Below are 16344 nucleotides of genomic sequence, written 5' to 3'. Positions count from 1 at the left end.
CAATAAATCTTTTGATCTCTGTGAAAGAAGCAAAGATCAAGCTGATCCTCAGAATGAATCTCCTCTTCTACTTCTTCAAAGATCTAGTCAAGTTTGAGTTGTACTTATTTTTTTAATGTTTTCCAATGCAATTAACAGACACAAAAGAAAATTACTTCCTTTATCATAACTGAAAACACCATTTCTTTTTTCTTCTAGTTTTTTATGTTACATTTTAAATCAATGAGAGTCATGTAAATTTAACTTTTTTCTCTGATAGTTCACAGTAAGAGACTTTCATGGTAATGCCAGAAATAGTTGCTTTTTTTTTTTTTTTTCTTGTGTAAGAACTCTTACCTCTAACACAAGTCGTTCGGGGCTGTTGGTTCATAATTTACTTTAGAAACATAATGATTTTTATTTCCCAGAACAGCATTTGAGAATGTTTAACAGACTAGATGATGTAGTGGAAAAAGCTGTGATCTACTTCTGACCCAGTATTTACTATTTGTTTTCAGCAAGTGAAATCTGAATTCTGAATCCCCAGTTTCATATCTGTGGAACAATATTTGTCCATGGTGCTATTTGGAGGACGAATCAAACGTGGAAATACATATGTGCTGTTTTTAAACTGCCAAGGCTGGGGAATCCCTGGGTGGCTTAGAGGTTTAATGCCCACCTTCAGGCCAGGGCGTGATCCTGGAGACTGGGGATCGAGTCCCACATCAGGCTCCCTGCATGGAGCCTGCTTCTTCCTCTGCCTGTGTCTCTGCCTCTCTGTCTCTCATGAATAAATAAATAAAATCTTAATAAAAATAAACTGCCAAGGCTGCTACAATGAAGTTTTATTATTACCACGGTGCTAGAAGAAAAACATGAAAGGGCTCATAAAGCATAGCAATAGTTAATCTCAGTTTTTAGTGCTTACTTTATGCAGCTATTTGCATTCATTTGAATGCTTTCAAATGTCATTTTGAGAGTTTGAAATGCTGCTGAATGCTGTATCAGTTCTGCTCTAAAAAAATCCAGGAGATGACTACTGAGATTCCAAATACAGAATGAAAGAGCAGCTCAGATCCACCTTTACCTAGCCATACCCCATCAGTCTTGACATATGGATCAGGGTACAGGTTTAAAGACTTCATGAAATTTTACTTCGAGCAATAATGACACAAATGATACACCATCCATGATGTGAATTCAGTGGCAAATGTGTATTAACATTTTGAGATCGGCCTGCCTCCCATACATTTGTTTCTTTCACTCATTGTCTCTTCCACCAAATCTACCATGCAGGAAAACCTCTGATACGCAAAGCTGTTGGGAATTTGGTCTTTGTGGCTGTGTCATCTAGAGAGCTCTTTGAACTCCTGATTAGTTCAGAGATTTTAGGTCTGTAGCAGATTGGAGACCCTTACAGGGCTGAAATCATATTGCATTTTATTTGGTGGAGTAAGGTGAAACTAAGTAGAGAAGAGTGAGGGAAACAGGTAAGAAAACAGAGCCTAAGAGATAATGACACACTGTGATGGTTAATTTTATATGTTATCGTGGTTATGCTATGGTGCCCAATAGTTTGGTCAAGAACTAGTGTAGACGTTACTGTGAATACATTTTTTAGATGTGAGTAACTTTTAAATTAGTAGGCTTTGAGTAAAGCAGATTACATTCCATAGTGTGTGAGTGGGCATCATCCAAACAGTTGAAGGCCTTAAGAGCAAAGACCAGTTTCCTATTGAAGAAGAAATTCAGCCTCAAGACTGTGCCATAGAAACCTTGCCTGAATTTCTCATTTGCCTGTGCAATTTGGGCTCAAGACTATAACATCAATTCTTACCTGAATTTCTAGACTGCAAGCTTGCCCTATAGATTTTAGACTTGCCAGCCTCCACAATTGTGTGAGCCCATTTCTTCTTTTGAAATAAAGATTTTATTGATTGATTGAGAGCATGCAGGAGAAGGGGCAGAGGGAGAAGATAAGAAGTTTCTAGATAAAAGTTGTGGTTGTTTTTCCTTCCAAATTCTAATCTTAATACTTTCTTCTTAAATTATAGCCATTCACATATTTTCTTAAAGTCTATTCCCGTGCTTTGGAAAGAAATCTAAAATTTGCTGTCTGTACAGAAATACTAACGCTATAAAATTCGTGTTCATTCTGGGAGGCCTGGGACACCATTTTTTTTTTTTAAATAAAATGTTAGAAGGGAACTAACATTTAGGAGATTGGCACAGAATTGTTTGAAAAGATTAAGAGGAGTGATGACTATGGATGTAGTCTGCATGTTTGCACACAAAACAATCAAGAATAAGCTGACTTAATTATCTAGACATAACTGTGCCGGTCTCTTTGAGTGCAGAAGCCTGTGTTCTCCTAAGAGAGACAAAGCTAAAACAATTATACCAATATTTTTCGGTTCACAAAACTTTTTGCTCAGATCCATAAATAAAATAATAAAGCTATATATATATATATATATATATATATATATATATATATATATATATATATATAAAAGAGTTGAGCTGCTTGTTCAAGGCTGTAGGAATGACCAGAGCAGGGCTCCACTGGTTTGCTTAAATTTCCCACTTAAAGACTACATGTCACAAAAATTACAGGAGAATGATTATAAGGCTATGGAATTTCAAAAGAGAAAATGCCAACATGACTGAACAGATCAAGACAGACTTTGTTGGCAAGCTGACACTCTATAGGTCGGGTTTGGATGGGAAGAAGACAAGAAGGGAAGTGTCTAGGGGTAGCAAGAGCATGAGCACACGTGCTAGAGCAGAAATGACAAACTGAGAAATTAGAAAAGTTGAGAATTTTTCACATCTTTGAGTCCTGACTTCCTTTTACTTAATACCCTCAACTCATTTCTCTCTTCTTGCATTTTAGTATAAGCAGTCAGGAGGAAACGAGCTTCTTTAAAACTTCCCTGAGCAATCTACTCAGATAAATATCCGATTTTACGGTTTCCAAGTTCAAACTTCCACAAAATACTAGAACACTCGTTAAGCCAAGTTTCTGCCATTTTATGACAAGGTTCTCCTTTTTTATGGTTTCCAAAAACAGGTTCCTTATTTCCTTCTGAGATCCCCCAGAAAGATCTTCAACATCCATATTTTGAACAACCTGTTTCTGATTAATTATGTATTCTCCAAGAAGATAGAGTCTATCTCTGAAGCTCTTGCTTTTATTTCTGAACTCTTACCAGAATCGCCTTCAACATCTATTACTTCTACCGTTAGTTCCTTCACAGCAATGTGGGCTTTTCCCAGCATGGCCCTCCAAACTCCTACAGCCTTATTACCCCTTACCCAGTTCTAAAGCTGCTTTGAGGGATCCCTGAGTAGCGCGGCGGTTTGGCGCCTGCCTTTGGCCCAGGGCGCGATCCTGGAGACCCGGGATTGAATCCCACGTCGGGCTCCCGGGGCATGCAGCCTGCTTCTCCTTCTGCCTATGTCTCTGTCTCTCTCTCTCTCTGTGTGACTATCATAAATAAATAAAAATTAAAAAAAAAAAAAAAGCTGCTTTGACATTTTTAGGTATTTGTCAGAGTAGGACCCTACTTCTTGGTACCAAAATCAGAGGGGAAAATGAATGAAATGATCTTTTTGAAGATTTTTGTTGAATTAAGAGAGAGAGCATGAGCGAGACAGAGCAGGGAAGGAGAGAGGGAGAGAAGGGATCTCAAGCAGACTCCCCACCCAGTGAGGAGCCCCATGTGGGGGCTCCATCTCGTGCCCTGAGCCAAAATCAAGAATCGTATACTCAACCAACTGAGCTACCCAGGGGCCCCTGAAATGATCTTTATTGAAAAAATATAAAATTGTATGAATAGGAAAAAGATCTGATTAATCTCAGAAAACATATACGTGTGGAAAAAAGCAAAAAAATATGAAAGTAAAAGAATAAACTCTAGAATGACCAATGTTAAGGAATTAATAAACTGGAAAAAAGAACTGAGAATTTTACCCAGGATGCAGTACAAAGAGAAAAAGTGAAAAGGTTGTTCATATTGAGTGTTCTTTGAGAATCACTGTTTCATAAAATTGTAATGGATTCTAGTAAAAGATAATAGAGGAATATTGGAACAAAGTGGTCAAAGACATAATAGCTGAAAATTTTTAATATAAATCAAAATTGCCCCTTTTATTTTGAATTATTGACATTTAAAAGAAATTTCATACAAACATGCCATTATTCCCAAACATATCACACACCAATATCATGTTTTTTGTATAATGAATAAAAATAGTATATCAAAGAACATGTGAATCAAAAAAAAAAAAAAAAAAAAAAAAGAACATGTGAATCAGGCTGTGAAGTCATATCTAAAACAAATACTCAAACCTATGTCTTATTGTTGCCCCCTAAAATTTCATGTGTTGTGTTCTACAGAACTCTTGTTTTAAAACTTACTGTTTCTAACAATCTCTATAAAATCTCTATACTCTTAGAAAATTTAACATATTCATTTGTACATTTTTTTTTTTTTTTGGTAGACATTTGGCCAGGCTTTAAAAGTAGTATAAAACTAACACAAGATACAGTTGTTTACCACAGGAATTTGGATTTTCTGGATAACGTATGAGCACATCAGTGTAATTCCTGATGGTTAAAGCAGCATATGAACTAATGTCTAGTAGGGTCAAGTGCTCATGTTTTACAAAGAACAATTAAAATGACATGAGGGCACTTGGCGGGATGAGCACTGGGTGTTATTCTGTATGTTGACAAATTGAACACCAATAAAAAAAAAAAAAAAAAAAAAAAAGGGAGACAGAACATAAAAGACTCCTAACTCTGGGAAACGAACTAGGGGTGGTGGAAGAGGAGGTGAGCGGGGGGTGGGGGTGACTGGGTGGCGGGCACTGAGGTGGGCACTTGACAGGATGAACACTGGGTGTTACTCTGTATGTTGAAAAATTGAACACCAATAAAAAAAGAAATTAAAAAAATGAGATCAGAAAGGCTTTGAAATTTCTGGGAGTGGAGAACCCAAATGGCTAACCTACTTAGTGTGTGGCAATGCAGAGTCCAAGAAGAGATGAGAATTATAGGAGAAAAGTGAGTGTGATTTGTTCAGGAACCAAGGAAATGTCTGACCCAGATAAAGTAAAGGATTTGCACTGGGAAAGAGTGAAGACAATACTCATTACTAGAGCAGGCTGCATTGTGGAGGATCTTAAAGAGGACATTTTTTCACGAAAAAAGCAAAAAAATAAAACAAAAACCAAAGATATATTGAAATCCATTGATGGCTTCTTGGCAGGGAGTGAAATGTTAAACTATGAGTTAAGAAATAAATTTAGAGAAATGTTTAATAATGTTCCAATTAATGATCATTAATTAATGGGGTCACTTCAAAAGGGTCAAATAATGTCAAACAAATGTGGACAAAAAACTGGAGCATTAACTCTGGGAAACGAACTAGGGGTGGTGGAAGGGGAGGAGGGCGGGGGGTGGGAGTGAATGGGTGACGGGCACTGGGGGTTATTCTGTATGTTAGTAAATTGAACACCAATAAAAAAAAAAAAAAAAAAAAAAAAAAAAACTGGAGCATTTGACTTCCAAAAGGAAAATATGAATTTCCCAAACCTATTTAACAAGGGAACCCTTTCTGGGAAAGGGAAAACAATGTACGGATTATATATTCTATATGCACTGATAACAATCTCAGTCTATACACTGGCATATGTAAGAAATGTACAGTTCTGTAGTTCTAAATGGCTCACTTGATGTCTAGTTTGATTCTCTCTTCCAAGACTGGTAGAGATTTAGGATTTCTTAATTGCCCCCATGAGTGTGTCTATGTTCCAGAGTCTTCTAGTACTGGGGAGGCTGTAAAATGGTGAAGTAGCACTTATCTGGTTGCTCTGTGTCATTGATGTATACTTATAGCCACTGAGGTGTCCAAACTGCTATCTGGTCCTGGGAATTTGGTCTGTACTTCTGTTGCTGAGACATGTCTTTCAAACCCAGTGGCTTTCTATTTCTTCCATACTATTCTAAGACTGATGGAGATACTTTTACTAACTGATCTGTTCCATGTTGAGGCATAAAAAACTCTGCGTGGACATAGAGGGCCCCATCTTTCTTAGACATGTCAGCTCACTATTCTGTGAGAAATTTCTGCTTCCGTTTGGTTTCCATCCAGGAAAAGGTGCAGATATCCCATGTACCTACGTAGTAGTTTTGGGCTTTCCCCATGAGATTCCCACTTAAATCTTCTACTCTATGCCATGAATCATTTTTGTTTCCTAGAAAGCTAACTCCGTACAACTCATAAGCAACATAGAGCTCCCTTTCCCTCATATTCTCCTATTGCTTTTATTCTCTGAGGAGGAGATTTACTTGCCTCTTAAGGCAGCTTAAGACAGGAGGAAGGATGAGGGAAGGAATACCTGAGGTAAGAAATGAGTTATTATTTCAAAGATACTTCCTACCATACTTGGAATACCCCTTAGGAAATGCTGGTGTACAGAACCGAGGATTAAAAGCCAGTGAAGAAAAAGGTATGTGTAGTAGTGGTGCTGCCGTGAGTTGTATTATGTGTGGTCTCAGTAAATAATGCCTCCTTGTCTTGTAAACCACCATCTTTGGCGTGGTCCTTTGCACAGTCCTCTCCCACATTAACTCTTAAAAAGTCTCTCTTGCTTCTGGGAACTCTTTTTCCACCATATGAAAGGAGGAGAAGCTACCTTATGGAAGACATGGGGACCAATCGAGAGCCAGAGCCAATAGACAGATACCTAGGTTAGCTCCAGATGAGCTGCAGGCTAACTGCAAGTGCACAAGTGACCTCAGCTGAGACCAGAACTGCTCAGATGAGCCTCCACTGAAGTGCTATGTGAATCATAACCAAGTGAAATGGTTGTCTAACCTACTGAGTTATGGAATGATTTTTATTATCCATATAAAGACATACAACACAACACAACACAAAAGTATGTAATATGATAGATATGGTAGACATTGAAGATAGAGGAGATATTCTGTAGGAAGATATCCTCAATATGAATATATGGGACCCAGGAAAAAGCTTTAAATGGAAATAGCTGGGTCTTGGAAAGGGTTCATTTTCATTCATTGGCAAAATAAAGAAAAAGGAAGTGTCAAGTGTCATTATGGAGATTCCAGTCTTCAGTGAGTTAGTAAACTGTAGACATGTAGGTGGATGGACCCATGCCAGATGGGGACTTGGTATCATTCTGCAGTTGTGCCTTTTGGAAATCACTATCACTCTCACTGGCTGGATTCAACAGGTGGTTTTTCTATCACTGATGAAATAAAAAAAGCAAACATTTGTCTTAGAATACTCTCAGAAATGACACTAGAATCATCTTAATTCCTGATGACATGGCTTACACTAAAGAAAAAACGAAGACATGTCAAAACTATGGAGGGATTGATGATATGTGTCTCTAGGTTCTGAATCTAAACTCTGTTTTACAAAATGGGGTGTTGCCAGTTAGCAGCGATTATCTAGGCTCCAATGATACACTAGTCTCGGGGGAATTTTTCCTGGTTCTATTAATTGCTTTTTTAGAAATGTCTTTTACACAAATTATCTTATTTAAACTTTAGAACATTTCTAAGATTTAGACATTATTTTTATCCACATTTTAGGGATGAATAAACTGATACCGAGCTGGAGTAATTGACCCAAGGTCAAATAGCTGATACAAGGGGGCACTGGAGTTTGTAATCTGGAGGTTGTTTGACATCAAGTCAACCTCAAGTCAAGTCCTTTTCTCTCAATGATGCTGGTTCTTTTCAACTCATTTTACAAAGCACATGAATCCTGTTGTGCCTCTAGAGCCACTGATTAAAGAGAGGAGGGAGGAGGAATAAAAGCCCTGCGCTCTGGTTTCAACCAGAACACATTTATATATTACAAACAAATAAATAATTGCATATTATATGCTTAACTACCTATAGAATATCATATATATGTGGGATCCATTTAAAATCTTGTTAGAAAAAATTCCCAAACACTGTATCATACCATGCTATCCCCTAATACTGCTAGAAACTTCTTGAAGTTTCTATGCTTTCTTTGGTCTCCAACAGTGTGAAACCACCCTTGACCTGTGAGCCAGGCTTCAGAAGAAGGAGCAGCTGGGAATCATTGCCCTGGGGATGTTGTGGGCTCCAGAACAGGGCTAAGTATCTGCCAGACCCCACCCCCAACCTTGCAGTCTGCCTCTCCCTAAAGCCAATTAAAATATTCACAGTACCTGCAGCCTCTCATTGTTATCACAACTCATTGAATTCTCTCCAAAGAGACAAATGATATCTTCTCCAAATATCTTGAGGCAATTTTCAATCAAAAACTTTACAAGAGAAACCTGTAATGCAAAAAGACCACAATGGGGTGCTCTTTTCCATATGGCATTGCTATAAGTCACATTTTGTGTATAAATCTTGGATCTAACCAAAAATGTGAAAGACTTCTAAGAAGAATTCAGAGTTGATAACAATATATAGAAACCCGAGTTCTCTAAGAAATATAACATAGAGTGATACTTTCCGGTGTACTTTGGGTATAGATTTGAAATACTACTCGTCAGTGGGCTATAGTTCAATTTGTGGCCTAGTTTTATAACTTACACTGTGATACCAATAGTTACATCTTTAAAACTAGGGTAGTTTTCAAAGTAACCTAATTTATTAAACTTTACTTATTTTTTAAAATTTTGTTTCCAGTACATTTTGGGTTGTGACTTCTGTTTAATATCTTATTAAAATGTATAAAGCATAGGCAAAAACTTATGAAATTCATTTCATCAATGAGAAAATATCTTATTTGAAAGTGGAGATTCCTGTGGAGTTTTTCTTTTTTTTTTTGAGGAAAAACTCACATGGCTGCAGAGAAAAACATGTCTGTCAAACCGCAGTCCCTTCTCATGTCTTGCTTTTCCTAATGCTGGCTCTCAACATGAGTTTGGGGAAATGCTATCTTATTAGGCATGTGTAGCTCCATTAGGATGTTCTGGAATATTCTACTAGTTTCTGTCTGATGTAGCAGAGGCAAAACAGTAGCCAAGTATTTTTCTAAATGAGCCACAACTTGCAGATGAAGGCCAATGTGTTTGGAGCCATGGGTGCTCATAGTGCCCAAGTCACCTAGGAAGTGCCAGTAATGACCAGAGGAGCTGGGTGTTGTTACAATTGTGTCATGAGGAATCCATGGCTTTGCACAAGGTTACAAGCTCTCCCCTCAAGGATCAGCCTGAGTTGAACCTTGGCTTGTCAAACTCCAGAGCCAAGGTTCTTTCCTACCATGTTACACCACTCTTCTCTTTCTTTTGTTTAGTCAGTCTAGTATTGTATCTCCTGGATGGAAAAGAAGCGACTCAACTGCTCTGCATTTCCCACATTAACAACACCCCTTCCCGTATTCCACCAGAGTAGGGTAAATAACGCTGCCATTCCAAGGTCCCTATGAAAATGTGCACTTTTCAGAACTGATCCATCCGATTTACTACTAAACATTGAAGATACAAAGCATGGATTCTAAAACCCAGGGGACATGAATGAGAGCTCTCTTAACTTTTTTATATACTTGTCTTCCAATTCCAAGATGCAGGACTTAGGTGGACAAAGAATGCTTGGGGCTATACACACTGATATATTATAAGCTGTCATCTTATAAGGATAAGGATTGTTGCTTAATGTTGTATAACACTCCAAAAAGGTATCTCAAGAGAACAACATTCGCTTTTGGCAGCTGGGCTAGAAGCCTAAAGTCAGAAAGATGCACTTTTGAATAAGGCAAGTCATTGTACTTAGGAAGCTGGAAGTATAGAGACGGAGAACAGAGAACATCCTTCTAGATCTAGTACACAATATGCTGTAGCAGAATTCCAGGCAGGAACGTATACAAAAATGTTTCACTGAATTCAATTTCTGAGCTAACCCACTCTGGTTAAATGTTTGACAAACTTAAGGTTATACCACTGGCTGTTGATGCTCTAGCATCTGTCTTAGGCCACTGAATTTTGTCTACCAGTTTCATATATTGAGAAGGTGTACAATGGCTAAGGATTTCACATTAATAAGGTCAGGAGTAGAACAATAATAGCCATAAGGCATGCCTGTATTCTGAAACTGGCCTCCACGGGTGTGAAGAATTGAAACTCTTTGGCACCGATCATTATTTTAGTGGACAAAGTGGCAAAATGTACGCCAATATTTTCCTAATAGTATATTGGTGTATTTCTGAGAAATTACCAGAGTAGAGTAATTATTGCATCATTACCTCTGGGCTGCATTTATTTTCTCCTCCTCGGTCGCTTCATCAATAACACCAAGCCATTTAGCATAGAGGTCAGATGACAGTATACTTCCTTGGACATTTTGAAGAAAATCCTTATGTAGATAAAAAAAAAAAATACACACACACACACGTATATATCAGAAAATATATATTGGAAATATTACAGAGAAAACACTTAGTTGAAAACTTCAGTTCACTCCCTACTGCCTTTAGATACCTAAACTGTGACCCACACAGAGCTCACCTCTGACTGTCCATTGATTTGCACATGCAAAAGCAGGTGTGTGGATTTCCTTCAACAAAAACAAAAGCATTAAAGCAGAGCCTAGGCTTCAGTGGAAAGGAAGACAAAGCTCCCTTTCATTATATGGCAGTTACTCTTTTGTGTACTTTTTTGCGAAGTACTACAAAAGCTACTCATAATTGCATCATTCTTCATTTCCTTAACTGTATAAAAGTAGACGGTCTAATGGCAAACTCATGATGGCCCTGAGGATATATTCGTTTCTAGTGTAGGCCAATTCTCCAGATAGTTTGACATAATACTATCCAGGCCAAGGTTGCAGAGTCTGATTCTCCACAAAGAGTAGTCAATTTTAGGAAGGGAAAACTTCAGAAATGTCTAAGAACTCTATGCTCACGTGGTCACCATCTTCATAGTCTGTGCTTATAACACGGAAATAGAAAAGACCCTACTAAGTCTTGCTAGAAACATCAATTCCATGTGTGCACCTTAAAGAGGGCAACACTTACCATGCTATTCGACTAACTAATGTATCATCATTCTTTCCCCTGTCTCTGTATGCCTATATATATTTTAATAGTGTGTTTTACTGTCGCCCAGTGTAGTAATGGTCAGGGACTATTGTTATTTATTGCATAGCTGAAAAGTAATGGGGGACAAGGAAAGACCAAAGGTGAGAAGGAAGGACCAAATATGACCTTGATTCTAAGAGTGTGGTCATTACTGCATTATCACAGTTTTGTTGACAGCTGTTAGCAAGTGCCAAGGTACATGGATTAAATTATCTGTTCTAGTTCTCACTTCTTTCTCCATTTCCCTTTTAGCAATAGAACTGGATATCTGTGATTCAGCTGTATAATTTCAAAATTAATCTATTTCTTAGGTCGATCTATTGATTTTTCAGAATTCCAAACTACTTTTGTCTATTGCACTTACTCCAAAAGTTAACGATTAATCAAAAGAGGCATATAGCAAGAGCTGGTTACCATGTCATTATAACCTTGGGTGGTGGGCTAGACATCACAAATATTAACAAAAGAATGCTTAGGATGTGGTGAAAGGAGACAAAAATGGTGGAATCCTTCCTCCATGACTTACAAAGTAAAAGGAATTAAGAAACAGGAGACAATGATGGTTAAGAATAATCTGGTCGCCTTACTGAGCTTTTTTGGATTCCTCATAAAGTAAACATGTGCTTACTACTGTAAACTTCTATATGTATTTTCAAATGTTTCATATAATTTTTCTTTTGTAAACTGCTTTCATTAGCAGGGTGGTGAGGATGTCGTCAAAAGCAGGATGTTTGCTTTGGTAGACATTATGTATGTGTCAGTGTATATTTTGAAATTTATTATTATTACTAGTAGTCATATTGGTATTAGTATTTTGCATGGAGTCTTCAGGTGGGCGGTGTGTGGTGAAAACAAAGTATTTCTAATGTATGGGGCTTTTAACTCCTACAGTAGCTTCCTTAAATTTTGATTTCATGAAGTGTTTTCCAGTGTGTCAAGTTCTTCACAGTTATGCCTATGATGGTTCTTGGGCAATCATAATGAAAGACACCAATCACAGCTTCAGTTACTCACGCGTGGATAAAGCTAGAACTTTCCCCACCTTTAAAACAGATGCTACCACAAGAACAGATTCGCTCTCCAAGTTCACTGTGTCCCCAGAATTTAGTTTCTCCTTTAGGATGGTGCATGATTTTATACTGGCTGATTTTCTGAAGATGTCTTCCATGAGTGGTCCTTTCCGATTAATAAAGGAAAGCATATCCTGTAAGATAAAAAGGAAGAGTATATGGCATTTCGTATCCCAAGCCCAGAGCAAAGCTTGCTTCCTTTTTGAAAGAGTTAGGCTATGGGATGGTATACGGTTTTAGAGCTGGGGGGACAAAAAGTCAATTTAGATTCTTTAGTTAATGTCTCTCTATAGTTTCTACCCAAAAATCCACCTTACAGTCATACCCTGAAACACTGTAATCACTTATTTCAATCAGATTTTTTTTTATTGAATTTACCCTTTTACATCAAACTTCCGTGTTTCACGGCCTTTGTGGAATCCTCACCTGTCTCCTACTTTACCAGTCTTTTATCTTTATTCCCTTACATAGATGCTCTTCCCCAAGTATGGAAATCTTTTTGCCATACTCATTTCCCATTTGTTGATTCGTCTTTAAGTGATTGCATCCTCCATTCCTACTATGCCTATTTCCTTTCCTCTTTTAAAATCGAGCTCAAATGCTCTCTTATTCTCTCATTACATTCCCTTCATGAGTCTTTCACTGTCCTTTGCTCTATCTTCATGTCCTCTCCCTGCAGTGTAGAAAGATAATAAGGGCTGGAGTCAGATAGACCCAGGGATCAGAAACCTATTATGCTTCTGATCATTTGTGTGACCTGGGGCACATGCGAACTGTATTGAAATCTTTCTAATTCATTTGTAAAGTGTGGAGGATGATAGTTCTAGCTACCCCCTAAAATTGCTGTGATGCAAGGACTAGAATAGTAGTAGCATGTAACTAACGTGGTAAATTTCTTCACACCTAGGATAACATCCCCAAATATAGTGCAGGGCTTGCAGAGGTACTGGATACTCAGCAAATTTCCACACTGACCATTCAGTACTCCGATTTGAGATAACAGGCCAAACTCTGTGGCTGTCATTTAACATACTCTGTTAGGATTAGTGGATTCATATTTGCCGCAGGAGGAGTCTTTATGCTTAGGTAAGATGTTTTCAGTTGTTAGATTAAGTAGACTCAGTTGAAGGAGACCTGAGACTACTGTGAGCTCAGGAAGACAATGGCAGAATGTGAAGATGATTCATGCAGACACAGTCCATTTTGACTGATCTGAACAGGCCTACATTTGTCTCTGTGGAAACAAGCGGAATGGACAAAACGTTGTCCTGTTGTATTGGCCTCATGACTCTGCAGTACCTAAATCAAATGACACTACCAAAGCTTCTCAGCCAAAGCCAGGGGATGTCTAATGATTTCTCCATTTGGGGGTAGGGTTACATGAGAACATTTGGCCTCTCTGAGCTCCCCCTCCTCAGGAAGGCAAAAAACACCAAACTGAGACCTACCAGATTGGGAAGAGCAAGCTGTCATTATCACAGATATCTGTGAGGGAAACTCCAAAGAGCTGTCCTGGTTTTTTAGAAGGTGCAGCTGTGCACTGGTTGTTCTGGCAAGTGCCAGCAAATAGGCAAAAGGCTGAGTTTCTGAAGGCACTGCTTTTCATGGTCTTCTGGCCTGAATCTAAGGAAGAAGGGAGATTAGTGTGTTTTAATTCACTTAGCCTTATTTTCACCATTGCCATTATACAGCATGTTCAGTGTTGTGGCTAGAAGAGGGAAACTGAGTCATTTGTTGTGTAGAACTCCCCGTGTTCCGAAGTTGGCTAACAGCATCCTCATGGCGTTGATGAGTCCTTGCCCATATCCTTCAGACAGATGGTTAATCCTAGAGACTTGATCAGACTCAAGGTAAGTATTTCCTGTGCCATCAGTTGGTTACACTGCATCAGGAGGCACTGAACCTGTTTGTTGTTTACTACTGGTGTAATCAGTGGGTTCAGGTGTCAGATCTGATTTTAAAAGCTAGAAGGATTTGATATGCAAATCGAGCTGAGTTTGGTAATCCTCTGCTTTCACAGCCAGGCCCCCCTCAGCCTCAGATTTCCTCTTTGGCTTAATGAGTGCTCAAGTTTCTACCATCCAAAATATCTGCCTCTCAGGACACAATCTGCCTGACCCTACTTCTCTGGTTCCTCTGCTCTGGGCCATCTTCAAGGATGACTTTCTGCAGGCAGGGTCCTTGGGAAGTTGTCATTACATGCTGGCTATGTGGTGGCTGTGTTTTCTTGTCATACCCCACCAACCCACCCAGAGATGATGTTTTCAGTTAAATATGTTTAACATTTACTGAAAAGAGCGTAAACCACAATGAAGTGTGGAAACACACTTCCTCACATACAGACACTCAGACTTACATGTATATATACATCTACACACAAGTACAAGGCTTGAAAGAAAACATAGAAAAGGAAAAACAATGAGAGGTTATGAATGCATTTATTGACCACCAGTTTTCAGAGATGATTTTTTAATTACTCAACATTCCCTATCAAAAGAAGAGCTTTCCAAAGAAAAGGTGATCAGCAGTGGAAAGCTGAGTTGAAAGTTTCTACTGCTCAGCTGTGAATGTTGTCCTTTGAAGATACCTTAACATTGCTTAAATAACTGAATTCTTTAAGAGTCAACAGATGAGCCAAGCTGTCGAAGGATAAACAGATGAGCAACATTTCACCAAATAACCTTTAACACCTGGCCACTTGGCTTTTCTGGGAAAAGCACTCCACTCATGTGAGTGCCAGCACTGCACCAGAAGTATCCTGGTTCTGCTACTTAGGAAGCTCAACATTTTAAAACTTCGGTTTGCTCAACTTTAATATAAATGATGCTGCCTACAACGCATTAAACTAAATATAGAATATACTACTCAGCACAAGACATGGCTCAGGGCAGCCTTGAAAGTGCTCTGGGGATATAGAGAAAGAAAGGAGTAATGGTCTACCTACAAGATTTCAAACAAGCAAACAACCTTCATAGAAATGAGTTGGGTCTTGTTGTCAGACTTTTGAGTTTTTCCAAGCTTGATTTAGGGTAGGTTTTGCATTCTTGCCTATACTGTTCCTCCTCATCGATGACAATAGCTCACCCAGAAAGAATATTCTGTGTCATGAATTGTTTTTAAGTGTGGAGACATGAGCCAAGAGAAGGCACTTGAAGAAAGGCAAGTGGCTCACCTCTCCCTTGCTTGCTCTGGGCTCGATGCCTGGGCTTCAGGATCAGCTGGCTTTGCATCTCTGTGATCCTCTGCTCCAGAAGGAGGGACTCCTGAGTTGTGGAAGGAGAGGTGGAGTCCTCTGGTTCCTTTGGCAGCAGTTTAGTAGATGGAAGATGGCTCATTTTAATTCCATAGGGATGTTCATGTCCTGTATGGAAAGAAACCTGAATATTCAGGCTGATGGTGATGGCTGTCCTCAAACCTACCTTATCATGAGTGTAAGCATCACCCTGGTATATTTTGCTATTTTTCTGGGACTTCTAGATAAAGAAGGCTGTGCCTCCTGAGGGAGCATCATAGGCACCCTTGTCAGGAACACTCTACACAAAGTGTGTGCCCAAGGGAAAGATTTTAAGAAGAGAAAAAACTTTAAAGCATGTTACTTTGCTTGGAATACATATATTCATGAGTGCATTAAACAATGCTGACTTTTGCTTTGTTTCTATCTGAGAATATTTAAGGTTTTCTAGTTTGTGCCTTGATACTAACTAGATCTATACATCTTAGCCAAATTACTTGACCCCATCGAGCCTTACATTCATTCTTTGGAATGCTTGTCCACACACAAACTTATCAGAGTGAATCTATTAATAAGCATTGGTGGTTAATATTTTTTATTTTTTATTTTTATTTTTTGGTTAATATTTTTTTAAATATTTAGAGTATATATATTAAGAATTGCTATCTTCACTATTCTCTCCGACATAATGTCAGTTGAATAGATTTTTTTTTATTTCCTTTTGTCAATTCTCGAGCCAGAGCTACTCTAGAGTAGTGGGATGGGTTGCCCTTATGCTTTATGGTTCCCTCCCACTGATGCCCTCCCTCCAAGGCATGTCCAGCCAGGCAATGATCAGAAGGAAGGCTGCAGAGCTGGAAACCCAGAAGCAAACTATAAAACGATGGTTAGAGAATAGAAAACCATACCCAGAGCCATCCAGAATTGCCTGCCAAGTGATTTGTTTTGCTCTTTTTTGCTT

The 16344-nt window shown here is 38.6% G+C and overlaps 1 long non-coding RNA gene across 1 annotated transcript; it reads right to left on the bottom strand.

Moving 5' to 3' along the window:
* Positions 1–4260: 4260 nt before the first annotated feature.
* On the bottom strand, positions 4261–15510 carry LOC112657350 (uncharacterized). The gene is made up of 6 exons (XR_003134962.2): positions 15324–15510; positions 13600–13774; positions 12124–12285; positions 10248–10357; positions 8224–8334; positions 4261–7263 (listed from the first exon to the last, which is right to left on the bottom strand). It is a non-coding gene; the product is annotated as an uncharacterized LOC112657350 (long non-coding RNA).
* Between the last annotated feature and the right edge of the window lie 834 nt (positions 15511–16344).

This window comes from Canis lupus, chromosome 8, assembly GCF_003254725.2.
Source record: "Canis lupus dingo isolate Sandy chromosome 8, ASM325472v2, whole genome shotgun sequence".
In the NCBI taxonomy this organism is placed as follows: Eukaryota; Metazoa; Chordata; class Mammalia; order Carnivora; family Canidae; genus Canis; species Canis lupus.
Note: the sequence above shows the minus strand (reverse complement) of the source record. Positions and strands in the feature narration are given on the sequence as shown.